Below are 11,035 nucleotides of genomic sequence, written 5' to 3'. Positions count from 1 at the left end.
TATACAAAAGTTAAATAGACAGCCAAATAAGACTTTAAACCTTCAAATGGTGAATCACCACACCAACAAGTGAAACTATAGTAACGTTTGAGAAGAGTAAACAACCCTTGAGGAGACTGGTGAGATATCAGTCTTTTCAAATGGTCTGTTCAAACTACAAGGACACCTGGTTATTGCCTCTCATCTTTACAATGGACAAACATCGGTTTAATGTGTCACTTTTAAAACTAAAAGTTAAATTCCGGTCATTTAAGGCTAAGAATTGAATGTATCTAACCACAAAGATATTACTACAAAAGCATAGTATCTATAGATGTTATAAAGAATAGGTTTCACACACCACCAAATATTCAGCAATGGGAATTGTATATCACTAACTTGAGTATTGAGATGATGAAAAGTAAGATATATTGTGAGTTAGCATCAGTTGTATGTCTTATCAGGAAACAGATGCTTTCACACAAGCTTGTATCTCAGGGAGGAATAACTGAATATACACATATATTCCATGGTTCTTATTTAGAACACTATAGCTATGATCAACTATATATCTGGATAAGACGTATATTTAATACCAAAAATTACATTGAGTTCCACCCGAGGTATGAGTCATCATCAATACTCAAATTGTTCTATGGTACAAGACCGCCACCTGGCGGATAGGTGAGAAATAGCTTATGTACATATATTTCTCAACTAGCCAATCAAGAAGCCTGGTGGGAGGGTATCTTAGAACAATGGGTTAGTTGGTATAAAAGCCCATGCACCTTTAGAAAGAAAAAACTCATCAAAAGAAAAAAACCTGACTGAAGAAAGACCTCATTAGAAGAAAATCTGAAGACATCTGAAGAGACCTCTCTATAACCCCTCTTCCATCCTTTCAAACTTCCAAAACTTTACTAAATTTCTAAATCTCTGTACTTCTAACTTCCTACATTCTCCCATACTAAATATCTATCACTTGCCCTGTGAAATCATTCTAAAGGCGTTCCATTGCCAGCTGAATCCACGGGAGAGTTTCATAATCTGAATTCCGGGTGTGGTGAGACTGTCCATTTAATTTTGCATTGCCTATTTTCTCTGTTGTGTAGAGTCATAGAATTACCTTAGTGTATCACAACTATATTGGGTAGTTATATATATGTAGAGAGATCCTGTTTTACTGTTAAAATTGTTTGGTGTCATATTATAAATTTTTCATATTTCATAATTTATTAAATATTAATAATCAGAGTATAATTTATCAGAGAATATATTCTTCCATTGCTATGGCCACGTAATGAGAGAAAATAACCTTTGAGATACTCGAAATTATTAGTTATTAATAAATTTAATTTTTAATCAGTATCATCTAGAAATTATTATATTGATTTCATTATTTAGAAACATTATTATTGTGTATTATATCGGCACAGTATATCTTTGAACGTGTGTATCAATATTCATTTATCACCAGTCTTTTGCGTTTTGTGTTAATATATATATAATTTTTGTACATAAATAAATTTTTATATTTATCTATTATAAGGCAAATTTTGTGTGTATGGTACGAAATCATACTGGCTAAAAGAATTCAAGGTATAATAATAAGTGGTGATCAAATTATCAAGGTGTCCAAACTATTGGTTTACTAAATATTTGCCGTATTTTAACGGCTGGAGGCACTGTAATATTTCATCTAAGGGAAAGGGACACGCCCTTTATAAGTAGGATAAATCCTTACATAAACCACCACAGGATAGATTTGGAGGCACTGCTGAGATCCATAGAAATCGTACCATAATACAAAACGCACTGGTGATTGTATATTTGTACACTTGGTCAAACATATATTTGATATCAAAATGGCATCCAGTAATCACGGATCCACCTCTTCCAAGCATGACGAGGAAAATATGGCGGCCCAAGGTATTGAGGAGGAAACTCCGAAGCCAGCCCAGAAAGCTGTCGGTGCTTGGCAGAAGTATGTTGAATGTGGAGTAATAGACTATCTCCGCAAGAGATTAGGTTTGGGGGATAGCAATAATGAATTCATGGATGAAGAGAAAAGGCAGGCTATGAGCACCTTTGAGGACCTGTTCAACCAAAAGGGCCAGGTTGTTGAGTTTTTAATAGCCTTTGCTAGAGCAGAAAGTGATAAAAGCCATGACAAACTTCTCCTAGAAGCTTGGCCCATGTTATGGTTCATGACCGCTGGAGCTGCCCAGCGAACCATAACTTTAAGGGAAGAGTTGTCAGAAGCCCACATATTGTTAGAAAGCAGAAATCAAGACATTGAGTCTTTGAAAGGGAAGCTTGGTCATGCCGGTATTCGTTTAGACGAATCCAAGAAATATCATGATAAATTGGTCAGAGACTTTCAAAGTGCTCAGGACCTGTATGAAAGAAATTTTCAGGAATTAAAACGACTTCAAAAGAAGTATCAGGATTTAAAAGATGAGGTGGAGTACTTCAGATCAGAAAGGTTATCTCCTGTCGAAATTAAAGTTCACCCAGGGGATAAGCATGACCAGTCAGAACTTACCTTGATAAAATCTGAGCAGAAAACTCTGGAGGAGCAGATTATGAGGTTGACGGCCCAAATAAATTCTGGGGTCCAAAACCGGACCCACCCAGTCGAGCAGGGGGCTGTTGAGTGGAGATACCCGCATCACAGTGAAGTACCTGATAGTGAGGCAGGAACAGAATATAGGTCGCCTCCTAGGATTCTAAGATACACTCCAGAGCGCTCAGAAGAAAAGTATGAGGTTTCATATAGGCAAGAAGGGAAATCCCAGGGGTCATCCAGGAGATATGACACCCCAAAGGTCATTAAGTTCCTGAAGGACACTGTTCCTATGTTTACTAAGAAAGGGTCCCTTGAGATCACCGAACACATGAAAACATATGAACAGACGTTAGAAATTCTGGGCATTAGAGATGACCACACCAAAATAGAATTGCTGCCATGGGTATTTGAAGAGAAATACCGGCAATTCTTTGATACCTTGAGGGCCTATTCCAATCAGTCCTGGAGAGAGGTTAAACATAAGTGCCACATGGAATTTGGGCCTTATAAAACTGTAACCTCTGCCAAGGCTGCGGCCTACAATTTAAAGTGTGGTCCTCACCAAAGCCCTGCAGAATTTCGGGCTGTCCTCAGAAATGCCTATTTCCTGGCTGAAAAGGATCCCAATCCTAACCAGCCAGAATTCAAGACCCTATTTTATGAAGCATTACCTGCTTACATAAAATTGGGACTTGCAAAGGATTACAGAAAGGGATGCTCTCTTGATTGGTTGGTGAGAGAGAGTGACTATTTGTTCTCAATCCAACAGTCCAGTGAGGGCGGGATAAAAAGAGAACCCAAAAATAGCCCCAAGATAATAGCAGCCACTACCGTTTCCCCTCCAAATCCAAATTTGTAGGCAGAGAAGAAATCATATGCGGAAGTAGTCCGTGGGGGTAAAACCAATGGTTCCCCTAGATTTATACCTCAAACCCAGCAAGTGAAGGAGGTCCATAACTTTGCACCCCAAAACCAGTGGGTGAGAAAGGATAGACAAAAGCCAGGGAACTACGGTAGTGGGGGCAATGGTATCCTCGGAAGTTCTATTATCCTCGCCAAAACCAACATGGGAATTTTTATGGGAACCCCAATTTCAATAGGAACCATAATTACAATAAGAATCCCAATTTTAATAAGAACTCTGACTTCCAAAGATTTCCTCCACGCCAAGAACACCCTCAAGCTCAAAGGGGGGATACAGTACCCCAGGCTCCCCTTAATGACAGGGAGACCCCGAAACCTCAGAGAGAAAAATGGCGTCGGGACCAGAGCAGTAGTTCTGACTCTGAGTCTCATTACCAGTCCCGTCCAAAATACAAGCATAAGTATAGGAAGAGGGAGAATCAACAGAATGACTCCTCTGAGCGTATTGCGCAAATAGAGGCACAGGTCAGCAAAATGGCTGAACAAATGGACAGGCTTGTCACTCAATTTTCATCCAATCTTTTTTTAGGAGCAGCTCCTGTGACCACCCAAGGGTCACAGAATTAACAGGCAACCAAGACTTACACCAACAGGGGAGAACACTGAGTCAAATGACAGGAGATGTGTGTACCGTCCCTGACACGCCTACTAATAGAGAATCTAGTTCTCAGGCAAAGGGGGACCAGTTGTTGGTTATTAACGATTCTCCTGTTTTTCAGTGTCCATCTATTGCCCCTAATATAGTCGCGGCATTGGAAGTCGTCGGGATTGACAAGCCAGACGGAGCACCAACTTCTAGTTGTGCTTCTGTCTTGAGACAGTCCAAGAATCCCACCAGGGAGGATAAGGGTGATGTGTCCACCACATGCGGTGAGATAAGAGCCAGTCATATGTCATTGAAGGGCCCACAGATCTTCAACCACACCAATTTCATGTGTGAGCTGACTGAATCTGATGGGAGATATTATGCCACAGTACAGGTGCAGGATGCCAGTGATCTTTCTATTGTCGGCCTAATAGACACTGGATCCCAAGCAACCATCATGTCACAGGAACATTTTGATAAAGTGGCGAATGTCATGCCCGCCAAGCCGAGACTTAAAAGTTTTGACAGCTCATTGATTGGTGTAGGTGGAGACCCTTTACAAGTCATGGGTACCGCCTGGCTTAAACTGAAACTGGGTAATAAGGAACTGAGACACCCCATCATCATTGCCAGCATCTCCCAGCACCACATGATAATTGGGATGGACTTCCTAAAAAGGCTGAACACAATAGTTGACTGTGTGAACCAAGTACTGTGGTCACAGGTAAATACCCCGATTAAATATGGGAAACTTAAAACTCCCCATTCCCGACAACACTGCCACCTGGTGGAAGAAAGGCCTGGATCATTAGAAATCCATTTCAGGAACAGTCAACTTCCTGATGTAACGGTTATCAAACCTGATGACCATAACCCTATCAGAAGAGATGAGGAACACATTTTTAGAATTCCCCAAGATAAAATAAAAGATATTTCCCTCCAAGATGACATCCTTACGATATCTTTTCATCAGGAGGATAAACCAAGAAAAGGGGGAGATCACACCCAATTCTTGACAGGCATTGAAAGGGTTAACAGCGACTTGTTTATCCCCATCCGGATAAATGGTCTTAATAGGTCAAAATATGCCAAACTAGATTTGAGACAGGAACACAGCTTTGTAAGCCATGGGCTGATAAAACACCTGACCGAAATGGAAATGATCCGTTTCTCCACACCTCAGCGTCATTGGATTTCAGACTCCATTGATGACTATGATGATTACAATTCAATGGCTAGGTGTCTCTTAAACGTCACTGTAGGAAACAAAACAGCCACCCATGTGTTCCTAGTCTTGGATAATCCCCAAACTAAAATTTATTTTGGCAACGATGTGTTACATCGATTTGCAATGCAAGTCGACCTAATTAATGACTGTTTATGGAGTCGACTAAAGGGGGACCCCGAAAAATACCAAAATCTGGACTTAGCTTTAAAATCCCAGCAACAGATGCCTTATGCTGTTGAAGTCCAGGTAGCCCAGAAGATTACCATTCCTAAGGGCATAAATAATTTCATACTCCCCATCCAAGTTAAAAAGGGACATAGACTGAAGGGGTCAGATGCATTAGTATGCCTCTCCCATAAAATGCAGGGGGAGGGACTGAACATTACACACACGCCCCTAGTCAACACACATCAATCCCCGATGTACATTTACATACATAATCTGTCCAATCAGGACATCGTCTTACCCAAAGAGACCCTTATTGGTCTAGCGGTAGAGACTGAATATTACACCTTTGGGGTCACTAACCAGGTGATTGGACTCATCCCCGATGAATATTTGTCGGAGGAACAATTAATTGAACAAACATTCCATTCATTACCAGAGGGTATTTTCACCATAGAGTCCATTTATCCATTCGATTCTAAAGATGGCACCTGTCGAATCGAAGAGACATCAATTGTCTTTGATCACCCAATCAAAGAACAAGAGTACCCCAAAGAACCTGGATGGCAGGAGAACACACACACACATCACATACTCAATGACCTCACCACAAAACTTGAAGAGGCATATGAGATAGGTCATCCGGAAAGCTTTCCTGGATTCAAGGAGTTAGTGGAAGAGATGGTGGCCCTCGCCGATGCGTGTTCCAATGATCTCGACCGACAATTGCTCCGAGAGCTTCTCCTTGAATTCCAAGAGATCTTTGCCAAGGATTCTTACGATTGTGGGACTACTGACCTACACATCGCTAGGATTCAAACAGATCCAGATGCCCCACCAGTATTCGTAGGACAGTATAGGTTACCATTAGCTTCCTATGAATCTCTAGCTGAGATTATCAGGAAGTTACATGAAAGGGGTATAATTAGGCCCATCCACAGCTCTTATAACCACCCGATCCTGGGTATTTTAAAACCCAATGGACAATGGCGTTTGTGCGCTGACCTCCGTCAGCTAAACAAGCGTGTGTACATGTCAGGATGGCCTGTCCCATACATAGACCAGTGTCTAGCCCAGCTCCAAGGATCCCAGGTTTTTACAGCCTTGGATTGTGCACAGGGGTATTGGACCATTAAGGTGAGTGAGGAAGACCAATACAAACTGGCCTTCAGTTTTGGAAATCGACAGTATTGTTGGGTGAGAATGCCTTTCGGATTCATAAATTCCGGACATGAATTTGCTGTGTTCATGCACAAGGCCATGCCAGACGCCTTCGAAAGGGGGACGTTGGCATATGTGGACGATATCCTGATCAAAAGTACTGATATGGCCAAACACATTACAGAACTTCGGCATGTTCTGGGCCAATTAAAAGCAGCAGGAGTTAAACTGTCCTTACAAAAAGCCCAGTGGTGTCGCACGAAGGTAAACTTCCTAGGCCATGAAATTACTGTTGAAGGTTTGAACCCACAGAAGAAGAAGGTTGAGGCGGTTCTGAACTGTAAAGTCCCTACTAATTTTAAAGAATTGAGATCATTCCTAGGTATGGTAAACTACTCGCGTAAATTTATTGATAACTACGCCGAGATAAGCAAGCCGTTGCTTCACCTACTGAAGAAGGATGTCGGATGGTTGTGGGGTAAGAAACAGGAAGACGCCATGAAGGAGTTAAAAGAACGTCTTACACAAGCCCCGTGTCTCGGATATCCCGAAGGGGGTAAAAATTTCTATCTAGAGACAGGGTTTACGCAGGTAAGTATGAGTTCCGTTCTTTACCAGAAACGTGATGATGTCAGTAAGGTGATTGCCTATGCCAGTAAAACTTTGTCCCCGGTTGAAGTAAAGTTCAGTGACTGTGAAAAAGCTCTATTGTCCACCGTGTGGGCATTACAGAATTTCCGCAGTTACATTCAGGGAGAGAGAATCATTGTTGAAACGGCACACCAGCCTTTACAGTATTTAAAGAGTGAACGTATCAAGGGAGGAAATGTGTCTAATAGCCGCATCACTGCTTGGACTTTGTCTTTGCAAGGGTGGCCTCTTGAAATTCGGTACAAACAGAACAAGGAAAGTCCAGTAGCCCAGGGCCTAGCCGAGCTCCATGATTGTTCCGCAACTACGCCTGCTATGGAGGCCCCGGACACTGACTTTCTGGAAGAACAACTGTTCTCTCCCTACAAGGTTTATGATGAAGAATACTGTAAACAGCTGCCGTGTGTATATGTGGATGGTTGTGCTTTTCATCACAAGGATGGGGAACAGCTCCAACTAGTGGCAGGTATTGGAATCGTTTGGACCCAAGGTGTCACCCCAATTTCTGTGGGATACAAACTTGGACCAAAAAGCAGTCAGGTTGCTGAACTTACTGCAATCCTTAGAGCAGTTGAGATGGCTATAGAGTTCAACATTAAAGAGTGTGCCATCATAACCGATTCCAATTATGTCAGGAATAGTTTTGTGGAGTATTTCCCTAGGTGGAAGCGAAACAACATGAACAAGAGTAATCACAAACCCGTGAAACATGGTAAGCTCTTTTGTCACATCGATGAACTGGTAAGGTCCAATGATATCACCCTGCACTTCAAGAAGACCAAAGGCCACTCCAAGGTTCTAGGTGCCGAGAAAGAAGGGAACGATCTGGCCGATTCTCTAGCTAAGGAAGGGGCAATCACCGGTGAATTGTTAGACATTGATCAATTTTTAGGTACCGTACAGGTTGAAGCTGTCACCAGGCAACAGGCCAGAACAGCTGGTGATCCAAATGCATTACAGTGGAGTCATGATTCTCCTAGTGAGGATTTAATTACTGCCCAAAAAGAAGACCCAATAATTGGCTTGTTTTATAGTCATATAGAAGATCCCAACCAAAATCCCATAAATAAGGAAGTATGTAGTGGGAAGGAGGATTTACGTATCTTAATGAAATCCAAATCCCAATTCTCTTTATACCAGGGATTGTTGATACGAACCTCAAAGGGTGGCGTACAACAATGGGTCGTCCCACTTAAATTTAGAGGTTTGATGCAAAGCATGCCCATGATGCTCCTACTTCCGGTCATCGTGGAGAGAAGATCACGTATGAGATCCTGCGGGATTATGCCTACTGGCCTCATATGTTACGTGATGTGAAGGAGTACTGCCAAGGTTGCCTAATATGTCCCCAATTTCAACCAACCAAGCCAACTCACAGAGCACCTCTCCAGAAAAGGGGGATATGTATGACTTGGTCAGACCTTCAAATGGATTTTATTGGACCCGTAACAAAATCTTCACGAGGAAATCGGTATATGTTAACAGTTACATGTTTATTCACCAAGTATGTCGAGTGTATACCAGCACCAAATAATAGCTCCGAGACATGTGCTGCATTACTAATAAATCATGTATTTTCACGTTTTGGTCTCCCACAGAGGATAGAGTCTGATAGAGGATCGCACTTCACTAGCGAAGTGATGGCCAAATTGTGGAAAATTTTGGGGGTTAAAAGGAAACTGCATATCGCCTATCGGCCAGCCTCTAGTGGTGGTGTAGAACGATACAATCAGACCATCGTTAATGTCCTTAAAAAATTTGTTAAGTAAACAGGCAAAGATTGGGATGTCAAACTTCCACTGGTCCTGATGGCGTTGAGGGCTACTCCGAATACAGTTACAAAAATGTCATCTTTTGAACTGATGACAGGTAGACGGATGGTACTGCCCCAGCACTTATTGTATCGCACTACAGATCAAAATTTGATCAATGCCACCACCACACACCAGTACATAGAGGATTTACGTAAACATCTGCAATATGCTTTTGCCTTTGCCCAGCGAAATTTGGAAAGAGCTGCAACTAGTGCTAAGACATACTATGATCTCAAAACCTCCAAGAAGGAATATGAGATTGGTGACAAGGTCTATCTATACAACTTTGCAAGAGACCAGATCAAGGAACGGAAATTCCTTCCATCTTGGAAAGGTCCGTTCTCTATCATTGATAAAATCTCTCCGGTCGCATATAAATTGCAGGTTACCCGGTATGGTGAAATCAGTGATAGATGGGTGCACATCAACCAATTACGTGCTTGCCATCCGAAGTCTCAATTGCAGTTGTTGGAAGACTAACCCACCAGTTCCTATCTGGAGATATTGAGATCATTATTAAATTTCCTTTGAACATATTATTCATCTTTTGCCTTACAGGATCCAGTAATATAATTTTATATATATCCAATACTTAAACTGTTCATTTTAATAATTTAGAAAGGAAGGCCCAGACAATGACCAGACCGGCGATCGGAGGTGTCAATGACCAGACCCTAGAAGGAAGCTATAATGTCCTGTGGGAAAGACCAGATGCCAAAGATCGATCCGGAGACGATAACCTGATGTCCCAGGCCACCAAGGGCCAGTCCAGAGGAAAAGACCCTCCTAGGAGACCGTCTAAGAGACCTGTCGTGCGGAGGACCCATGGACCCCAAGGTGGATGTGCCAGGCCAGGCCGGCCTCATCACAAGACCAGGATCGTCATCAGAAGTGTCCATCTAAAGACGCCGAGTCAAGTTGAGGACCAAACCAGCATCACCGCTGCCATTTTTGTTTCCTATTAAAAAAAAATTCTTTATTTCATTCACCCATCGGAGAAGACGAACGATCACCCTAGCCAAAAGTCCCACTCATGTTTTGCGACACAGACACCCATCTATACGTGCCTGTACCCCAAAAAAAGGGGGTTTGTTGTGGACCTTTTGAATTTACATCTCAAAAACATGATTTTATCAGGACATAATCCTATATGACAGCAACTCAGCATAGCCGGATGTTAAGGGTTAATTTGTCTTGGTTGAACCCTCAAAGGACTCTAGTTAAGAAATGGACATAATGAATGAAGTGAGTTCTTTTACAAGACAATAGATTGTTTGAACTGTAAATAAATACTATTTGTATATTGGGGTCGGGAAGACTGCATATACAAAAGTTAAATAGACAGCCAAATAAGACTTTAAACCTTCAAATGGTGAATCACCACACCAACAAGTGAAACTATAGTAACGTTTGAGAAGAGTAAACAACCCTTGAGGAGACTGGTGAGATATCAGTCTTTTCAAATGGTCTGTTCAAACTACAAGGACACCTGGTTATTGCCTCTCATCTTTACAATGGACAAACATCAGTTTAATGTGTCACTTTTAAGACTAAAAGTTAAATTCCGGTCATTTAAGGCTAAGAATTGAATGTATCTAACCACAAAGATATTACTACAAAAGCATAGTATCTATAGATGTTATAAAGAATAGGTTTCACACACCACCAAATATTCAGCAATGGGAATTGTATATCACTAACTTGAGTATTGAGATGATGAAAAGTAAGATATATTGTGAGTTAGCATCAGTTGTATGTCTTATCAGGAAACAGATGCTTTCACACAAGCTTGTATCTCAGGGAGGAATAACTGAATATACACATATATTCCATGGTTCTTATTTAGAACACTATAGCTATGATCAACTATATATCTGGATAAGACGTATATTTAATACCTAAAATTACATTGAGTTCCACCCGAGGTATGAGTCATCATCAATACTCAAATTGTTCTA

This window comes from Staurois parvus, unplaced genomic scaffold, assembly GCF_062004578.1.
Source record: "Staurois parvus isolate SC_StPar_1 unplaced genomic scaffold, SC_StPar_1.0 ptg000086l, whole genome shotgun sequence".
In the NCBI taxonomy this organism is placed as follows: Eukaryota; Metazoa; Chordata; class Amphibia; order Anura; family Ranidae; genus Staurois; species Staurois parvus.
This window is presented reverse-complemented; position numbering follows the sequence as displayed.